Here is a 22,497-nt window from a genome sequence, read left to right on the forward strand (position 1 = left end):
GATGCCACCCGTAGGTTGCAGCAACAGCAACTCCTATTCCGCTTAGGAACCCTGCAGCCCCATGGTATCAATGTGGATCAATGTGGATTTCACAAGCTTCAAAATCTCCCCTCCCCCTACTGCATCCTAAAACCAGCCCAGCTCATCCCCGCCTCCCTAACCTGTTCTTCCTCTCACCCATCCCCCGCCATCTCAAACCGCAGCCCCATTTCCTCTCTACTGACGTCATCCCGCCCCCTTGACCTGTCCATCCTTCCCAGAATGACCTATCCTCTCTCTACCTCCCCACCTACACTCACCTCTACTGGCTCCATCCCCGCCTCTTTAACTTGTCTGTTTCCTCTCCACCTATCTTCTACTCTATCCATCTTCCATCCTCCTCCCCCTCTCTCCCTATTTATTTCAGAACCCTCTCCCCCTCCCCCTTTTCTGACGAAGGGTCTAGGCCCGAAAGGTCAGCTTTTGTGCTCCTAAGATGCTGCTTGGCCTGCTGTGTTCATCCAGCTCCACACTTTGTTACCTCAGATTCTCCAGCATCTGCAGTTCCCATTATCTCTAACTATTTATTTATTGCTTTTATTTCTCAATTGGTCTTCCTACTCTTTTTAGTGAAATGATTTAATATGAGTTGCAACAAAATGTCTCATCCAAAATTGCTAAGTTGTTTTTCACTCTTTTATATGCTCACTCATCTGTGGTGCATTCCCAAAGTTATACCATGTTTGGTAATAAGTGTTCTATGTTTTGTTTCTTTCACAAGTTACAGCTAAAGTAATGTTTTATTAAAAGACTACCCATAGGACTATGTCAAAATACACAGAAATCAGAAAAGAAACAAAGGTATAACCTTGAGCTCAAAAGTCAAAAAGGCAATCTCCACGAGACTATGGAACATGTATTTCAAATCACCGCTATCTCTCTTTGATAATAAAATGTAAGGCTGGATGAACACAGCAGGCCAAGCAGCATCTCAGGAGCACAAAAGCTGACGTTTTGGGCCTAGACCCTTCATCAGAGACCCTTCATCTCTTTTTGCTTTGCTTTGGAAACGCCAGGTATCTTCCATTTGTATCCAACCAGAGAAATCTGACATTGCACAAAAAAGAATATTTACACAGCCTGAGCATTCTAAACTTAACATACTACCAAAACCCAATCACATCTCATTCAATACAAAGTGGAAATCCTTCAAGAGATTTTACAGTTAGGCTGATAGAACAAAATGAAGACTCATATAAATTCATGCAATTTTTAAAAATTTCCATTTGCAGCGACATCAGCTGTATGTAGGGTGGAGGAGCAGGGTTGGAATTACACCTACGTTGGATTTCTGCTTTTCATTGCACATGCACAGACAGCAGATTAAGTTATTGTCAATTTCACAGTTGTGATAATGATGAGTGCTGTCAGTTTGGCTATCATTACAACTACAAAATCCAGGCCAACATAAAAGCTGCTAATGTTCTTTAAAAAAGATTGAAATTAATTTTATATTTTGCGTTTAGAAAACACAATGTGTGGTAATAGTACTTCAATACAATTCAATATGCAGTGACTTCTTATCAGAAGTCATTTTTTTAATTGGTTAAAGGAACAGGGCACTGACTTGGATGATCAGCCACGATCACAATGAATGGTACAGCAGACTTGAAGGACCAAATGGCCTATCCCTGCTCCTATTCTTTATGTTCCGCATTTCTAAACACAGCAAATATTTTTCACCAGCATTATCCCATTCTTTGAGATTATGAGATTATTCTGGTGGCTGAGCGCAAATGTTGATCAGGCCACCAAGAAAACTTCCTTGGTGCAGAGAAATGAGGATTAGACAAAGACATTGGAATAAAGGTTACTTTAAACAGTATTGTAACAAGTTACTTATTCATCATAAATTATGGGGAGCCATTACAAAATAAAATGCATTAACCACTGATCAATGATTATGTACAATCCTATTTATTAGTAGAATCTAATGATCTTTGCACTGTCCTTGATAACAGCTAAACTTGTCAAACAAAAACTTTATTTGTTAGCTACATTGATTTTGAATGTTCTGTTAATTGTTAATATATCATTATTTGTACGTGAAACCGCTAGTCAACCTTAAGCTGTACTCCAAGAAGGATTGCTTTATTACCTTAGTCACTTTACTGTGATATATCTGAATACATACAACCTAATTACAATTGGTATGTTCTCTAAAATACAAGAAACCCCTTTAATAATGTTAGGAACTGCTAAATTAAGAACACAAATTAATTGACAGCAGTATCTGAAGCTATCAATCTGCACACCTGTGTCAAGTTAATCTTCTGGATTCCTATTACTTTTATGATGAACAACGAATAAAATGGCTCATCTATTCATATTTACCACATCTGGTGCTACACTTCCATGACTCTGCTAATTCATGCATCTGCACACACCCATTTTTAGAGATGCACCAACAGAATTGTTCTGTAATACTAAGAGGGCAACAGGAGAAAGATCCTAAATTGAATTTTTTTAGAAAAAAGCTGTTTTGTCTTGATTAACTTTTTACTTCAAATTGACATGTCACTGTACTGACAGTAGTGCTATCACAGATTGTGTGATGCCAGTTGACCACAATTTCTGTTAAATTCTGATTAGCAGTAACCAGGCGACAAAGGTTTACAATCCTTGTCAGAGAATGGCACTCATCTTGCATTGTATAGACATTCCAGTAACGATAACACAAAGCAACCTTGGACAAGATGACCGTGTCAGCCAGATTGAAATACACAATGGCAGAAAGAGCATTAATCGCCCCACAATTATTGGCTACAAAACACAATGGGTTTTGAGGAAGACCTTCAAACTCAACTCATTAACTAAATTGTCTCAACCTGAAACCCCAGTCATGTGACTGAAACTGCTGGACTGTGAACAGCTTTAATTATGCAGTTGTCAGTCTGTGTGTAACACCAGATGAAAGCAGCTCCTGTCTTAGTTAATGCCTTCTTCTGATCTCAATCATTCTATTTAAAAATGAACCAATTCCCAATTTACAATTGCTATGTCTTCAATATAAAAAAAACATTCATAGAATGTGGATATCACTAGCATTTATTTTCAGTCCCAATTATATTTTGACTGCATCTGAGCTCCTGCAAAGAAGAGCTCTGTGTACAGTCAACTGAATGAACCTCCAATAGACACTAAGTTACTGGATTTTCTTAATTCACATAAACTAATGGAATTACATTTGCTCTGAAGTAATTTGTAACTTGTAACTACTGTCCTTTCTGTTCTCTTTCTTCCTTGCACATGTGTGCATTTTCCTGGGATTTGACTGTTAATAAATATTACTTTGCCTTTACCATTAGTAATTTATCATGAGTTTCTTTCCTTAAATTGGACTTCACAAACAGGATTTAGAGAAACACACCTCCACCTGTTGTGAAAGAGAAAATAAAAACGTAAACCACTTCTGATATGGACAGAAGAGGAGAACAGTAAAAATAATTCTGTTCACCTCTGCTTCTTGTCCGTGAACAGCAGAAACAATGGGCTGGATTTTAACAAAAATTGGCTAAGTACAAATATCAGGGAGTTCCACAGAGGTTTTCTCTCTGTGAACTCTAGTCAGTTCTCATGTATTTCTCTGTTGCTCACCTCCCTATATATGCACCATGTCCCTATGGCATTGTTCTCATGTTATCATATATTTACCAGTGGCGAAGGTACATGTTCGGGTCTTCCTGGATTTGCAATGCTGGCACCACATCTAAGGCATAGGTCAGAAATAACCTTTCATAGCAATTCAGTGGAAGTAGAACAAAAAACGCAAAGCTCCTGAGAATACTACGTTGGCACAGGTGATATTTCATTGGAAATAGAATCTCATATTTGTAAACGTTTTGCCTCTTTCTATTTGTCTGATTAACTGTCATAGTAATAGCAGCTACAAAAATGAAACTACAGAGATTACCCATCATTAGCTACATACCAGGTTAGAACACTGTCTTAGGGAGTGCTACTTTTTCCCTAACAACCAGCATGGCATAACGTTTCAGGTCAATGTGGGAGCAACACATGCTGGCAAACCCTTAAACATCTGACAATTATTCTTCAATTGAACAATAGGAAATGGAAAAGTAAACAAATCAAAGAGCTACAATTATTTCTGGGAATAAACAGAGGCTGCTTGCCCTTCAAACAACAACAAATTCATAGTCAATGAATGATGACGTCTCCCAGATCATATCTATTGGGAGTAGATATCAATTAAGTCCTGGCTGTTTTTTGATCCCAATGTTGCAATGCTCTATCATGCAGAAGGTGATGTTCCTCCTGCTGTATGTCCTCCTCAGCAGATGACTGCTGCTCTCCCAGCTCTTCAGCATCCATCATATCCTCTCTTTGCCTGCTCCAATATGCAGGGACAGCATGCTACGATTACGTGGCACATTGTCTAGAGTGCACTGTAAAGAAATCTCGCCCTATCCTGATTGGAGCATCAGAACCCCATCTTCAGCAGGTCTATTATCTGCTCTACCATGTCCTTGGTAGAGAAATGCGCTGCATTGTATTTATACTGGACATCAGGGTTATGTAACTGAGTCATTAATCACAGTTGCAGAGGAGAGTCCTTATTTCCCAGTAATCATTCTTATAAGAGTCCTTCAAGCAAAATTCATGCAGTGTCCAGCTCTGTCAAAAGCAAGCAATTTTTATGTCATTTGTGATTACAAATTGATAATAGTCTTCATGGTGAAGCAGAAATAATTACAGCTGATCTTTGAAGTGTCACCTGGGCCACAATTCACAAAGGCAACCCAAGTCTCGGAGACTTTACAATGGTATGGAGCTGATTCCCTCTCACCTTGAACTGAAGCAGGAACGTGAGAGTTATCAAGGAGATAGGCATCATTGCAGCTCCCAGGATACTTGGCACAGACCTTAAAACTGATATACAGATGATGACAGTTGACATGGGCATTTCGGCAAAGCCTACTGCCCAGGCTGCTGCATTGACCTCATTACAGGAAAATGAAACAAAACAATGTGATCTGGCTCAAACTGTATCAGTAACAGCTTAGAAAGGTTTATGTGAGATCCAACACAGGGCAAAAGTAGAGCATTAGAAGCAGCCAGCTACATGAAGATAGAGCACATCTGTCACATTGACAGCTGTTGGAATAGAATGATCACTCTCCCATTCAAGTTACAATCCTGTTCCAGCCGATGATGCAGTTTGGTTACAGTGTTTTGGGACATCCTCGGTCTGCAGTAGCAATGCACCTCATTCATCTTACGGAAATGTCACTGAGATCAACAAATGTATGCCTCCTACTGCACTTTTGCATCCTTAGGATGATGTCAGCTGTAACCAGCTGAGGAGACTGTTCTGCAAGCAGTGGAGATTGCTGCTGGTCTGTGCTTACTGATGCATTTGTTCCTCCTCAATATCTCTATTGCTGCATTGCACTGCAACCATGGCAAGATGGACAGGATTACAGAAACCTTACCCCCAACACCACCACACCTCTCCCACATCACTCAAGAAAAGCAATCTTGTATAGAAGGGCATATTGTCAAGTGCATATAGTTCAAGGTGAGAGGGAATCAGCTCCATGCCATTGTAAAGCCTCCGAGGCCTTAGGTTGCCTTTGTGAATTGTGGCCCAGGTGACACTTCAAAGATCAGCTGTAATTATTTCTGCTTCATCATGAAGACTATTATCAATTTGTAATCACCAATGACATAAAAATTGCTTGCTTTTGACATAGCTGGACACTGCATGAATTTTGCTTGAAGGACTCTATGATTACAGATACCTGCAATATGCATTGTATAAATGGCTGATTAATATAACTGTCCCTTGAAGAGCCTCATGTCACTCACAATTAAAATCCACACCCTCGGGCAGAAAAAAAAATGGACTCTGACAATGAATGTGGTGCCTGCCGTTTTCTAGTTTAATTGTGCATTTGCGACTCAGAAGAATTTAAAAGGCAATGCAGGTCATGCTTCTCAGAGTGAGCCATAGGCTCAGCTCATTAATCTAGGTGTCTCCCCAAACCTGCATGTTCCTTTCTTCTTGGCATTCCTTGCTGATCCCATCAGTTCCACACATTCCCACCATCTGTGTCACTTATGTCTTCTGAAGTTATGAGGAAAGATTATACAAGTTAAGCCTTTTTTCTTAAATTACAATCTAAATTACAGCATTTACAGTCTGCACTTTATTGTATATTCAATGCATGAAATCGTTGTCATAAACCATTCTACTTCAATAATGCTTTCTTTCTCCACATTCTTAACTGAAAACTTAAAATAATAATTTGGCCTGGATTTTGCAGCCACCTGTGACACAGTGGTATTGATCATTGGCCCCAAAAGAAAGTTAGATTTTTGCAGGCAACTATCTCTGGGATAAGGTTTTCCCTTCCGGAGAACAGATCAAATTTACTTCCAAGTCAAGGGGATTTCCAAGTATGAAGCAACAGTGATGTCAGCAAATGGGACAAACAGTCCTACAGGCAGCAAACCAGGAAGTTAAAGTCCCCAAAACCTTTTAATATTCATTTCAAATTTCAGATACTAAAATAAATGATTATGATTGGATTCAGCCAGGAGCTAAAAATAAAGAAGCCTTCAATAGCACACCTCTGTGAAAAAGCAAAGATTCTTTGACAGTAACTTTCAGATTCCTGAATAACTAATCAGTGGCATAGCTATTCTGACAGCTTTTCAAACATTATGATCACAAAATCCAGGTTAATTACCTTTTATCTCTAAATTTGGTAATTTCATGTCAGAATGGAGTATTCTTGAAAGAAACATATTTAAGTGTTATTGAATCAATTCAATTACATTTCTTGAACTATGAAAAAATTTAATATAGTTCAATAACTTACGTATAAAACCTTTTTCATATAAAAGAATTCAAAAATGTTTCACAAGAATGATCAAATAATGGACGCCTAACCAAGAAGGAGGGTTTCAGATTCACAGATCTTCATATGTTACTACTGATCTGAAAGTGCTGGTTCTTATTATTGTTCATAATTTCTTTTCTCTTAAGGAAAGATATACTGTCTCTGGGGGCAATCCAGAGAAGGTTCACCAGCCAGATCCCAGGTGTGGAGGGATTGTCTTATGAAGAGAGGTTGAGTAGATTGGGCCTGTACTTGTTGGAATATAGAAGAATTAGGTGATCCTATTGAAACATACAATACTCTTAGGAGACTTGACAAGGTAGAAGCAGGCAGATTATTTCCCCTTCTGGAACAGACTAAGGCCAGAAGGTGTGATCCCAGAATAAGGAGATCACACAACTAAGGCAAAGATGAGGAGGGCTGTGAATCTGTGGAATTCCTTACTGCAAAGGGCTGACAAGGCTGGATCATTAAGTGCATTAAGGTTGAGACAGACAGCTTTTCAATCAGTCAGGGAATCGAGGGTTATGGGAAAAAGGCAGGAAAGTAGAGTTGAGGATTATCAGATCAGTTGTGATCTCATTGAATCGCAAACCAGATTCAATGGGCTGAATGGCCTACATCTGCCCCTATGTCTTATGACCTAAAGACTTCCTTTTCTTCATTTGTTACTGAAGGGAATGATTGAGTAGAGTTTGGAGGAGCTGACAACCATTCTGTACCTCTGCCAAAATGCACATAGAAGCAGTAATGGTGAGTGAAGGGGCCAACATAATCTAGCCCACATTGGAATTACACAGCCTTTAGCAAGAATAGCTGTGGACTGTTTACTTGTCTAACTTGATAAGTCAGATTCTAAATATTCTGTCAATGTCAACAAGATGAGCTCATTCAATGCACACTGTGATATGGTGAATACGAAATTTCAGTCACATTTCTATTCATTCCTTTTCACATTTTTTGCATCAATTATAGGCAATTAGCACTTAGTTTAAGCATGGATAATTGACATGCCAGTCATTTATTCAGAACAGGTAAGCCAATTCTAATGAGATTCTCATATTAAGTCGAATGGATTGAACATTCTTTTGTGCAAATAAATCCAGTCAAGACAATCTATGAGATCCTAGCCTTCCTTTCTATTCTGATCTGAAGAATTTTGTTCAAATTCTTTTCAAAATGGCAATTACTGGATTTCCTTCATCAACAAGCAGGTATTTACTTAAAGAATTCCAATAGGTTTTCATGACATGACATATTACTTTCGAAACAATGTCTGCTCTGATGATAATGAACTTAAAATATTCATTTCTACTAATGTGTGAAACGCAAATATGTATTGTATTTTTTCAGTGATTCTTAAAGGTACTGACTGGTAATTATCAATTTCTGAACTACATTTTCTAACCTCGGTCCTCGAGTACTGTCCTCAATTAGGGAACTCTAAAAGGTATGAAATAAAATAACATCGATTTCCTCCTTCAGTCCTTTGAAAGTTCCAGGGGGCATTCCTTCTCACCCAGGAGAAACTTACAAGCTATCTTTATTAGCGTTATGTACATGACTTCTCATTTCATTCCATTTATTATTTATGAAGTTTGTCCTTTCTGTTCTTTCTGTTGTGAAGACTTGATCAATATATTTGTCTCATATTGAAGATTTGTAATAGTTTTACTTGATATTACATTAGCAGGCTGATCTACTTTAGTCCTAACATTGTTGTAAAACTGCTGCCTTGGTTTCTCTCTTCCTTTTTCATAAAGTCTTTCATTACCCTGTTATTATTTGCAATGATCCTAATCCTCCCAATATTTTCAAACATTGCTGTTTGAAATGTTCTGTTTATTCCATTATATTTATTACACGAATCCATTTCAAAAAACAACAAGAATATGGGAATAGAGAGGATCAGTTAGTTCCTCCACCTTATTTCAGTGTTCAATGGACCCATAGTTGATCTATAACCCAACTCTATACATACACATTTGCCTTAAATCTCATAATATGTTTGATAAATTTCAGTTAATCAAGTTAGATTTAAAATTAACAACTGATGTGACATCAGATGTCAGATAAGTTCCAAACTTTGAGCACCCTTTGTGTGTAGAAGTATTCTTTCAAGACAGCAGTGGCACAACTTAAAATGACTTCAGTGATTGTAAAGTGCTTTCAGACATCTTGTGGCTATAAAAAGTGCTACAAAATGCAAATCTTTATTTTAAAAATTTCACTCCTATAATTTTTAGAATGTGTCTCCTAGACCTAGACTTGCTAATTAAGGAATAATGGGAACTGCAGATGCTGGAGAATCCAAGATAACAAAGTGTGAAGCTGGATGTACACAGCAGGCCAAGCTCCTGAGATGCTGCTTGGCCTGCTGTGTTCATCCAGCTTCACACTTTGTTATCTTGCTAATTAAGGAAACAGGTTGGCTAGAAAGAAACTGTTTCCCTTACTGTTCTAACTTGAGTTCATTCAATCCTCACAAATATTCAGGCAAAACTTCTGAATTACTTTTAAATTACATCTATCAATAGACTGTATGTGATGGTACTGCTAAAGAGGAGCATGCTGTCTACCATACAGGAAGTGTACGAATTTATGACTAACTGTGGTCACAGTTACATCAGCTTAATGGTTCACCTACAAATTTTTCAACCTTATCACTTCACTTAATATTGTAAAAACTTTGCTTAAATCATTGCTTAGACTTCAGCATTCCAGTGAATGTAATCTTTATCTATCCAATCTCCCTTCATAATTTAATCCTTAGAGCATAGGTTCATTTCTGGTGAATCTACACTGCAATCCATCCTTGATCAATATATATTCTTTTATCTGTCCTGCCCTTCATTCTGTTCCAGCCCTTCCCTTTTGTTCTTATCCACAACGCCTCCTATGACTTGCACAATACCCTTCACATTACTAGCTTTTCCCAGTAGCGATGAAAGCTCACTGATTCTAAATGTCTTTCCTTCCTGTTCATTTTTTCCCCTCACAGATGCAGTCAAACCTGGTGAGTTTTTTTTCCAGGCAGAATGTTTCTATTTTCCTTTCAAGGGTTCTGTTGGATCAGCTGGTGGCTCAAAGCAACTTTTCTCATCCAATATACTGTTCTTCATTTCATTAATTATGCAACCAGTCTCTTTGATGCCCCTCTCACAGAGATATACAGCATGGAAACAGATCCTCTTGTACAACTTGTTCATGCTGACCAGATATTTTAAACTGATCAAGTCCCATTTGCCAGCATGTGGCCCAAATCGCTCTAAACCCTTCCTGTTCACGTAATCATCCAGATGCCTGTTAAATGTTTTAATTGTACCAGCCTCCATCACCACCTCCTCTGGCAGCTTGTTCCATACATGCTCTACCCGCTGCATGAAAAAGTTGCCCTCAGGTCCCTTTTAACCCTTTCCCCTCTTACTTTAAACTTAAACTCTCTAGCTTTGGACACCCCCTCCTCGGGAGTAAAGACCTTGGTTATTCACCCTATCCTTGCTCCTCATGATTTTACAAACCTCTAAGATCACCCTCAGCCTCTAACGCTCCAGGGACAAAAGCCTCAGCCTATTCAGTCCCTTCCCTATTGCTCAAATCCTCCAATCCTGGCAACATCCTTGTAAATCTTTTCTGAACCCTTTCAAGTTTAACAATATCTTTCCTATAGCAGTGAGGCCAGAACTGAATGCAGTATTCTAAAAGTGGCCTAACCAGTGTGCTGCACACAATGTGATGTCCCAGATCCTATACTCAATGCACAGACCAAAGAAGGCAAGCATGCCGAATGCCTTCTTCACCACCCTGTCTACCTGTGAGTCCACTTTCAAGGAACTATGCACCTCATGGAATTCTCTTGCAATTGCATGACAGGAGAGGTTTTTATCACTCCATGGCCTGTCGGCATTCATGGACTAAACTGTGCAGGACAGCTCTGATGTGCAGGACAGCTCTGACTCAGCACAGCCAAACCTGGACTGATGTTTCCACAGCATAACAACTGACCCAACTGTAACCATCAGATTGGTCCAATCCTAGGACTAGAAGGATAGGGATACCCACACTCTGATAGGCCCAGATGCTTGCCTGACTGACTGTAGTCAATCCCTCGACTGGAATTAGATGAGACCATTGTCTGAGTGCAACACCCAGACTGACTGCAGTCCCCATTCACCTCAAGGACTGCTTCACTTTGCCCTTCCGACATGGCCATTGCTTGACGCACATGTAATTAGTTTGCTGCATAAGTTGTTGGCACATTCTGAAGTGTGATGTTGAGGTAGCTGACAGCCATACAATAACTTATGCAGCATCTTGACAGTTCAGTACTCCCCTCTGTAACAAGCTTCCTCTTCTTCTGTGTTAAAATGAAATGTAAGTCAGAGAGATTGGCAGCCTGTAGCTGAGTGCACAAGATCCTGCACAATAAAAGTATTGTGAAATATAAAGAAGCTGGCAGCCTCTAAGTAAACGCAAAGTGAGTGAGTACTAAGAAGACAAGCTACAAGCCTTAATATTCCTCTGTGTAGATGCACAAGATGTGTGTGTGCCCCTGCATCTAAAGTGACCTGGTACTTTCATGCAAGTTATAGGCCTTCCTAAGCTCCAAAGCAAAGCGTTGAAAGGCTGAAGTGATGCGAGAATTGGATTGAGAGCAAGCACAACAGTATGACGAGACTGACTGTTCGCTGATGCCAACTTGCATGAATGAAGGGTCAAGGAGGATACTGGAGCATGCAGAGATGTTGTGGTAAAGACACAGTTGGATGATGGTTAGGACAAATAAACAGCAAGTTGCAGTCACCAGGTACCCACTTGGAATTAGAATTAGAATTAGGCTTTACTCCGAGTTACACTATTGAAATTAATGCTGTCTAAATTCTCTGAGAAGGAGAGAATTGGAAGTGACATATAACTGAGGTAGCTAAGATATTTATAAGATGCAAATGCATGGAAAGAAGGTAGCCACCACTTAATAGCAAAATTTTAAAGTTGCTATTTAAAGTAAAAAGAATAAAAACAGGAACATTTTGATTATTTTCATACTTGATGTATTTTCAAAATGTTCTGTCCTTCAGCAAACACGTAATATTGATAAAACCGAAGCAAAAGATGGGAAAGTTCTGTCAACATCTCAGATTTCTATCAATCACAGCATTTTGCATTTGTGACGATAAAGTCTCTTTAAGGCACAGCGCTCAGTCTGATAAACTAACTACTGTCATATCATGAAATTTGAGGGAAACAGTGGGAGTCAAAAAAGGTATGGCTAGTTGGAATTATGGATACAATTATTTGTAAACAAAGTGAATTATATCCTTAGTTGTATCCTCAAAAGTGATTGAACTACATAGAACATGAATGTAAATCAATAAAGCACTTATGTCCTTCAAGCAACAAATTCATAACCTTGGAAGAAGCACAACAAACAATCATGGAATGCTAGTAAGCAACTCAATTAAAGAAGAATGGTTGTGAATTTGCACTCACTTTTGAACAGCCTTACAGGTAATAGATTGGCATGTATGATGAACTACAAGTATGCTGAAGTAAGTGAATAGATTAAGTTGCTCTTGGCAACAAACCTCTTTACAAACATCAAAAATGAAATGTTTACAATTAACTTGTGTTAAACATCATCTAAAATTATCACCTTATAACCTGTTGTGTTTAATGAAAAATATATTTTACTAACCTGTAGATGGAATATCTTGGTACTCGCTACCTTCAAACCAACAGCCGATAGTTCTTCGCTTAGAAGTGAAATGTTAAAGACAGCTAGATAAACTGGTTTGTAAAGAGCACTTTCAGCAACTCGATTATGAAAGGGAAAAAGCACCCATACAATTGGTGAAATAAGTGCAACAATGAATAATATGCTATACTGTTTACATATTTAAAGGAATGAACCACGAACGTATGTACTGGTACTAAACAAAAAGAAACATTTTTGAAAGGGTCACTGGACCTGAAATATTAACTGTGTGTTCTCTCCACAGATGCTGCCAGACCCGCTGAGTTTTTCTGACATTTATATTCTGGTACTACCTGTTCTTTCTTTCAGATGTCTAAAGCCCTAATTACAGTGACAATTGGAGAATTTTGATGAGGAAGACACCCTGAAGGGTTTTGGTGTATTGCATTTTGGCACATAATTAAACAAGATCTTTGACGTATTAGCAGTTTTTCACTGTGGGAAGCATCTGTTATTTTGCCGAGGTGTGTAGTACAACATTGTCTGAAATCTCACTCTTTCTGACAGAGTCATGTTCCAGATTACAGATTTCAGCAAATAATCTAGGCTGGCACCTCAGTGCACTATCACTGCAGCATTCAGGCATTTTGTTTTGGATAAAAGATTAAAGAAAGGGGTCAGGAAGAATTTAAAGATCCCATAGCAATATTAAAATTCAACAAAGTATCCTTTAAAACAACGTGTGTCAGATATTTTTAATCAAGCTGTTCAGACAGGTTATAACACATTTCTGGAGCAGGTGAAGCTTGAAGCCTGGTCTCCTGGCTCAGGGATAGCAACACTACCACTGCACCACAAGAACCATAAACTTGTCATGATGAACTCCACCTGTCCCTGAATTAAGTCCTGTTTAGGGTTTAAATGAAGATTTCCAGAACATAGCTGGTCCTTATTTTTATATTCAAAGCAGCCAAAATTTGCAAAAGGATTTCCAAATAAACTAAGGACTCATAACTGCATGTTCATAAATATAAGACACACAATGCCTCTTTTTCTGCCTTTATCAACAGGGTAGATGATGCACTTTCACTTAAAAATCTTTGTGTGCCTTTTCTGCAACACTGGATCATTAGATCACAGTTTTATGCTAACAAAATGTCTGTTGAATTTCCAGGCAATTGCTTTGATAACTCTTGTTCACATCTTTTAGGAGAAAAGCACTTCTCTATTGTTAACTTTCTCAATGGAAATGAAAATACCTTAACAAAAATTGTTTGGTTTCTAAGATACAATAACTGAACCTGACATTTTATATTTGAAAACAGGAAGTTAAGTGAAAGAATCTAAGACTTTACTGGATGGAATTTCCCAATTGGCTGAAAAAAACTATTTTATTAAATAGCAAGATCATGATCTTCTTGCAAAAGAATTCTGCTTAAAGCCCAGTGAGCCAATAGTACCTGTGAAAAAAACATTTTACTCAGGCAATAGGCTTGACAACCAGTAATTTATTTTCGTAATCAGTTATCATAAACTATATTCAAATGAGGTTATAATGAAACAAAGAACTGCAGGTTCTGAGGAACTGAAACACACAAAATCAGAAGTTGCTGGAGACATTCAACAGGTTTGACGACTTCCGTGGACATAACCCTTCTTCAGAGCAGTTAACTCTGTTTTCTCTCCACAGACATTGTCAGGCCTGCTGAGTTTCTCCAGAAATTTGTTTTTGTGGTTTTTGAACAAGATTACCTGGGTTTTGAGTAAAACATACTTTGAATTAGGTTTAATTGGCACTGTACAGAAACAATTTTACAGTAAGTAGATGGTTTTTGTGATGGAGAAAATATGGCATCAGAAGCTTAACTCAGTATCCAGAAGGACAGTAGATTTCACAGCAGTGTGCTTCAGCATGAAGCAACAGAAACACCAGTGACCCTTCTCGGAACATCAGTAATGCCATAGCTCCAAAGTTTGCGCATTTCTATGCAGCCAATAAACAAATTCAAGACAACATTAATAGATTTTTGAGCAATGGAAATCTGGGCATGAGGCATAGAGTGAAAAAGTGGAGATGATGTAAATATGAGCTTATTAACACAAAGATTAGGTTGAACTGAACATTTGGCTTATCTTTGTTCTGTTTATGCATTGAACAGAAGGAAATCACAGGTTTAAGGACAGGCGATGTAAAGGAGAGGCTTGAGAACAAGGATAAGATTCGCAAAACTCAGTCACTGCCAAATTGGAAGCTTGCGGTGATGGGTAAACAAGTTAGCATATGAGCATCAGGGCTTTAAATCAGCTGGGAGATGTATCTGATGGTACAAAAGGACTACAGTTTTCAGAAGCAGATGAATGGAGGTAGACAATACTGAGGTGCAGAGGCTATGCGGTTGGCAACATAGCTGTCAGGGGAAACCACCAGAAGAAAATGTACTAATGGTGGTTCTGGGAAGCATCTGTGTCTTGTTGTACTAAGCATTTAGAGTGTTTTTCAGACAATTGCTAGCAATTTGGAAGAGAGTATTTTTGAGCATCCACCCATGTGGGAGACCAATCCTGCAAACAAGTGATTCAGGTTGCTCCAAATATTGTGCCTCAGATATAATTCTGTCAGTTGCCACTACAGAAGGGGCAAAAAGAAAAAGCAGGAATTTCACACACAAGTAAGTGGCCTTGGGTCAGGTTACATGGAATAGCAGGCATTGGTGAAGGTGGGGAGAAAGACAGAAACACAGAAAATAGGAAAAGAAGTAGGCCATTTGGTCCTTTGAGCCTGTTATACCATTCAATATGATCATGGTTGATGACAACTATTTCTACTTTTTCCCCTCATATCCTTGGATCCCTGGACATTTTGGACTTGACTGTTTACTTATTAACTTAGATGGTTTCAAAACGAATGTGAGTGCTGAAGAGAGAAGGAGATGCTGAGAGACTGAGTTGTGGTAGATGGAATGGGTAAAGTCTCCAGTTTAGTCAAATCTCCAGAAAGACAAGTTGGACTGAATGGACAATGGCTTTGCTATATATTTTAGAATGTATTTTAGAAACAGTTTCAGAAGATACAAAAAAAATCAGTCTTTCTATGTCACAACAGCCACAGAAACTAGGTATTTCAGATGAGCTATAATTGTCGTACGAAACTGGTTAATTTTTAAATTTTACTTCGTACTTCAATTTAGCTATAAAGTTGAGAATTCCATTATTTCAACCTTTTTTCCTGTTTTTAAGCTCACAGAAACAGTTTTTCTGATGAAGAGTCACTGGACTTGAAAATTTGACTCTGCTTTCTCTGTGCAGATGCTGCCAGACTGCTGAGTTTCTCCAGCAATTTTTATTTTCATTTCAGATAATTTTTATTTACATTTTCAGATAATAAACTGCAACATCCCCCTCAAAACATTCAATCCAGATGGTTCATCAATACCAGCTATGCCATTGCGCTAGTTCTAATAATATTACAGATAACAACGGGGATTTTTAAAAAATGCAAACATGATAATTTGCAAAAGTCTAGAAGTCTGCGTTAAAGTGGCTACTAAGGAACTGTCTGTCAATTTCAAGGTACAATCAATTTACACCCCAAATTACTTGCCTTTCTTTTTAACCTCGTTATTGTCTAGTTAAGGTAATTCTGAAGCTTTCAATTTTAATCAAAAACAATTTTTGACGTTTTACTTGCATTACTCAAATCACTTCTCGTACAGAATGTAGAAGATATCATTAGAATGAAAATTACTCAATCGATGAGATTTCTTCATAGTTAACGACGTTCACGAATAGTAATGAATATGTCAATAAGGTTCCTTTGGGTGAGTCATCGATGTGTCCGAAAGAACGTCACAAAAGGTTTTCAACTATTTTCTCACTTAATGGTTCAATCAAGAGTGCCACACTGCTAGCTGGTAATTATAAAGACTTTGCAGGTGCTAGGAAGCCAAAGAACGTCATTTGTCTCAAAAGTAAGCAAGCGTATTCCTGGCAATGCTCACATACATGCAGAAATATTTTAGACTACAGTCCACTGTTATTACTATAAATCATGGTTTAACAATCAATACAGAAGTTACTGCGGTAAACGGCTAACTACGTAAAAAATTGATCGAAGACGAAGCCAACTCGTATGAAGAGGTAACAATCAAGCCTAAGCCTTAAAAGTTGATTCTTTTCTGGAGAAAACATTAACAACTAACATACAGGCTATACAAAAACATTGTTGTGTCATAGAAAACTTTAGAAAGAAAAATACCCGATGTTTCTAGCCTGCCCTTGAACACTGCACAGTTGGGATTGTCAAACGAAATTCAAATGCTTAATCAGTTTCAAACCAAATACAATTTTTAAAAATTTTCTTTTGTATCTCAAGTGAACTTTGAATGGTTTTATCTTCATCAGTTTACTGAGAAGGTGCTTTGCACTTAGGTACAGTCTGCCCATATAACAATTGACGGTCTTACAAACTGTAATCGTCGCTCTGAATCATACTAGAACATCGAGGACGTGAAAAGATCTACATAAGAACAAGCGTAATTTAATCATCTTGCCCCACCCAAGTAATTCAAATTTGTATTTAGGCATAACCAATAGAACTCAATCTGGATTCAAGAATACCTAAACTTTGAAATAATTTTGCAAAATTCTTGTGCATTAAATCCAACATCTTCCTTTAAGTTGGAATATTTGTCAAAAGAAAAACTGGAATGCAAGAAAATAATAAATTATAAACCCTAGTTTTATTCAATATCTTCTAGAAATATTTAAAATCAGACACAATTCACAGCATCTCAGTTGAACCACCCTACATTTAGATAAAGACGCAGATGCAACATTGTTACCATTTTTGATTAAAACAATTAATAATTGTACACTGCATAACTGTGTATACATTGCCAAACAATTGGGGTGGCCCAGTGACCAGTACTGCTACCACACAGCGCCAGGGACCTGGGTCTGATTCCAGCATCAGGTGACCATGTGGAGTTTGCACTTTCTCCCTCTGCCTGCATGGGTTTCCTTCAGGCACTCCTTCCTCCCACAGTTCAAAGATTTGCCGGTTAGGTGGATTTGCCACGCTAAATTGCGTAAAGTGACCCGGTATTAAATCCAGCATTTCCAGTTCCCATTATCTCTCACCATGATAAATGCAGGGTTGAGGATATGGCGGGGTGGAGGATACTCTTTGGAGAGTCAGTGCAGACACGAAGGGCTGAATGGCCTCTTTCTGCAATGTAGGTATTCTATGATTCATTGTTAACACACAAAACCAAATTTCTTTCTGTTGGTTAATCTCAATTTTCTCCCCAAAGTCCTTTTAAACTGCTACGATAGCTGCTTCAGCAATGAAGTTGAGGTGTCGGTGTTGGAGTGGGGCGGACACAAAGTTATAAGTTACACACCGCCAGGTTAGAGTCCAACAGGTTAATTTGAAATCACGTTAGCCTTTGTTAGGTGTAGTGAGAGAGCAGGGAACACAGACACAGAGTTTATTGGCACAGAGATCAAAGGATCATACAACGAGGGGGAGTGGAGTGTCAGATGATAAGTCTCTGCATGTGACCAAGAGTGTCTGACATTCTGAACACTTTGCACACGGTCTCTGTCAGTGCTGTGCTGTCATGACAATCAGGCAGAACCACAGGAATATATAAAAAGTAACACTGAAGTGTAGGTGTGAGGCTTTGTCCAGAATCTATTGCAGAGTTTTAACTTGGAATTAGGCTAGTTTTATTCCAAAAGCTGGAATTTATAAGATGCCACACCAACTGACTGTGACTACAAATTGTGTTTTTTTTGAACAAAATAGAATGTATTTGCAAATAAACACGCATCTTGGATGAAATAATTCACCCTATAGATTTATACATTTGTGAGTGAGACTGCGCATGTGTAATGTGTACATGTGCTGTGAGAGTGAGAGAGAGTAATTCAAAACTGTCCAAACTAATTAAGGTAGAGAAATCATAATAGTTTATCAAGGTGGTGCTGTCAAAACAGGAAAGCAAGGAAGATTTCACAGATACAGAATAGTGTGGTGGGGTCACCTGTAGCGCAACATAAATCCAAGATCATGGCTGACACCATATTCATGGGTACGAAACTTGGCTTTCAGTCTCTGCTCAGCGCTTCTGCATTCTTGTGTATCGCAGAGTCTGCCTTGGAGGCCATTTACCCAAAGATCCAAGGCTAAATGTCCTTGAACACTGAATGATCCCCCACTGGGAGGGAATATCCCTGTCTGGCAATTGTTGCATGGTGTCCATTCATCTGTTGTTGTAGTGTCTGCATGGTCTCGCCCATATACCATGCCTGGCGGCATCCTTGCATGCAGAGTATGAGATAGACAACGTTGGTCAAATCACGAGTATCCGCCATGAAGGTGGTGGGTACTGTGCCCACATGTGATGGTAGTATCTAAGTCGATGATCAGACATGTCTTGCAGAGGTTGCCAATGACAGGGTTGCGTGGTGTTGTGGTTGATGCTGCCCTGAAGGCTGAATAGTATTTTGTAAATAATGGCCCATTTAAGGTTTGGCAACAGAAGGTGAAGAACATGGTGTAGTTTCTCCACTCTGGGGAAGTACTGGATGAAGGGTACTCCATTGGTCGTATCCTGTGTCTCTCATTTGAGGAGATCGCTGCAGTCTTTCCTGTGGCATGTTGCACCTGGCAATCTATGAGTTGAGCATCATATCCCATTTTTATGAGGGCACATTTCAGAAGCTTCAGTTGCCCCTCATGTTCCTCCTCGTCTGAACAGATCCTGTGTCTGTGCAGGGCCTGTCCAAAGGGAATGGCTCCCTTAATATGTTTAATGTGGAAGCTAGAGAAGTGCAGCATCATGAGGTTATCCTCGGGCTGGAGGTAGACTGAGGTTGTGAGGTGCCATCCTTGATGGAGATGCATGTGTCCAAGAATGAGACTGATTCTGAAGAGTAGTCCATGCTAAGTCTGATGGTGGGATGAAACCTGTTGATATTGCTACGTAGTTGTTTCAGTGATTCCTCTTCTGACTTTGCTTCAGCAATGCAATTTTGACTGGTGTGCCCTGTTCTACATTACCTAAACTTCAGATCATCCAAATTTTTGCTGTCCATGTTCTAAACTAACTCATTCTAACACCCATTCACCCATCATTCCTTGTGCCCACAGATCAACATCGGCACCCTGTTAACTAATGCCCTCTGTTTAAAACACAGGTATTGTACCTCAAATCCAGCACCCTCAGATCAAAGCTGTGCCAGATTTTGGGTCACACAGTTTATGTTGTGGGAGGTTCAGATCAAGCCAGGTTGGGTAAAGTTAAGGTTTGCTCAGAGCATAGGATACAGTGACTGCTAGTCTCTTTTTCATGTTCCCTCTTTACTTCTCTTCTTTGCTTTCTCATCACCCCTCTAAACATTTTATGTTCTGTCAGGTTCTCAATTGTATTTGCTATCTTGAATATTTGTCAGGAACGTGTACCCAAGAGAAACATTTTTAAGAACACATTTCGCTTCATTTCATTTCACTCAGGCCAATATATTTTCACATGTTGGTAAAGTAGAGATTTCAGCTACATCCCAAGGTTGGAAAGGCCATTTAGTTGCACTGACAGCCAGTTTCATGTCTTTTTCGGAACCATTATTCTTAAGCGTTAAGCTGAAACATCTAAAATATAATAAAAATCATAGGTTTATGCAAATATCCAGTCAAATTTCATATTTCCAGCTGTCATATTTATCACAGTTGTTGCAATTTACATTTTTCTATATTCACACTTAAGATAAACTGCTTATATAACCTAATGCAACATCCATACCTTACCATCAGTAAAAGCACTGGCATATTTTATTAGATTATGAATGTTATTATGGTTTCTACTCAAAATAATAAAAGGCCCACAGCACTGAAATCAGTTTATTAATTATTGGGACTATTGATCTTAATGAAAACATGCTCAATGGCATTTGTGCCTCCCAGCTTGTTCTTGTAAATCCAGGTTCCGTTTGAAGAGACTCATAGAAATTGCATAGAACTAGCATGGAATGTTTGTGGTTATGGTCTATCACAATAAGTGGGAGAATTTGAGATTGTGCCTTGTGCAAAAATAAAGTGAACCATCAGCTAACCTCAGCATTAGCGCTTTTGCCTGAGGCAGAGGATTGTGGTTCAAGCTTCACTATAGATTTGGACATATCCAAAATAATGCTTCAGTGTTGGCTGTTGTTGGAAACACTGTCTTTCAGATATGAAAGCAAACGAACTGCTTCCCTAGTGAAGTATATGTAAAAGTTCTAGAGCATTTCATCATTCCTCAACCATCACAACCAAAGCAAATTAGTTAGCATTCATCTCATTGACTGTGGGCCTTTACTGTGTGAAGGTAACCTGCTGTGTGCAAAGAACTTTCAGCTATGCTTCTCTAATGCTTTCCCACCATAAATCCATTTCAAGGCTTGAAAACTGTTGTGATTAGTTATACAGGGTCCCCGTGCTCATGAAAGAATATTACTGTGTTGGAAGCAGCTCAGAGAGAGGTTAATTAGGCTAATGCCATTTGAGGAGAGGCTGGAGAAGCTAGGCCTGTATCGTCTGGTCACTTAATTGAAACATAAGATCCTGAGGAGACTTGGCCAAACAGATGTGAAAAAAGGAATCTAGAACTGGGGGGGAGGGGTGGGGGGTCATAGTTTAAGTATAAGGGGGCTCCATTTAAGGCAGATGGGGATAAAGAATTCTCTCAGATGGTTGAGAATCTTTGAAATTCTATTCCTCAAATGTGAATGCAGAATCTTTTTTTTAAAGAGAGAGGTAGATAGATTCTTAATTACCAAGAATATTGAAGAGGTATGTAGAAATGTAGGGTTCATGTTCAAATCAGATCAGCCGCAATCTTATTGAAAGTGCAGGCTTAAAAGGGTCGAGTGGCCTAACCTTGTAACTCATTCATATATTTGCATGGTCCCGCAACAAGTGGTGGTGGAGGAGGAGGAGACAACCTTTTGGAGCAGAGAAGAGGTGGGCTGGCAATTGCTGCCTCTGAGTTCCTAACCCCGTGATTTCAGTTTGTGTTCACTTTGGGATCCCAACCTCCCACCTCAGGAGCCCTGACGTTCCGTGCTCGCCTGGATAGAAACAATGATTGCACTTCCAATGTAATAATACATTGGCTGTGTTGTGTTGTTATGAAAGTCAAAATGGTACCATATAATTGCAAGCATTTTAGCTATAACATTATTTCTACAACAAATGAGTATGAACACTATCCAGAAAATAGGAACTTAAGTACACAAAACTGCAGTTGTTTATTAGTCAGGTACCATGGTGTCAACTTCATGCAATAAACAAGAGAGACATAGAAATCAGGAGGGGTAGGCTATTTGACCCTTCGAGCATGATTCAATATGATCATGGTTGATCCAACCAACTCATTGACTTGTTTCTGCTTTCTCTCCTTGACCACTGATCCCTTTGGACAATGGCAGACTTCGGTATATCTAATCTGATAAGACAGATGCTTCAAAAACTAAGAAGTGGGAAGTATGCATATTGCTCAAGATTTAGATGGAAACTTGCTACAAGACACCATGTACATATATTTAGTTTGATAAATGTTTTATTTCATTTAAGCTGCTAGACAGTGAACATCTGTACAGGACAAGAACTTCCTTCAGAAAATGAAAACAATTATTCTTCCTTTAAGATTATAACTCTAATCATTTCTCAAGGTTATGGTACTTGATATATTCTTTGTTGTCGCTCAAAATGAGGTCAAACGTTATTCTGAAAATGGCAGCAACATGATAATATATTGTTTGCTTAATGTGCTGAAAATATTGCTAGAATTCCTTACATCTTAATATTGGTACATATAAAACAATATAAAAGCAAAAGTAGTGGAATAAAACCAT

General features: G+C 38.7%; 1 protein-coding gene across 1 annotated transcript in view; it reads right to left on the reverse strand.

The window, feature by feature from the left end:
* Window positions 1-12,687, reverse strand: part of card14 (caspase recruitment domain family, member 14) — a 100,442-nt gene extending 87,755 nt beyond the window's left edge. Inside the window, exon 1 of the mRNA XM_059653550.1 lies at window positions 12,601-12,687. The gene's annotated coding sequence lies outside the window, so the exon portion shown is untranslated. The remainder of the gene's footprint in view (window positions 1-12,600) is intronic.
* Window positions 12,688-22,497: the final 9,810 nt, after the last annotated feature.

This window comes from Stegostoma tigrinum, chromosome 22, assembly GCF_030684315.1.
Source record: "Stegostoma tigrinum isolate sSteTig4 chromosome 22, sSteTig4.hap1, whole genome shotgun sequence".
NCBI classification, from domain to species: Eukaryota; Metazoa; Chordata; class Chondrichthyes; order Orectolobiformes; family Stegostomatidae; genus Stegostoma; species Stegostoma tigrinum.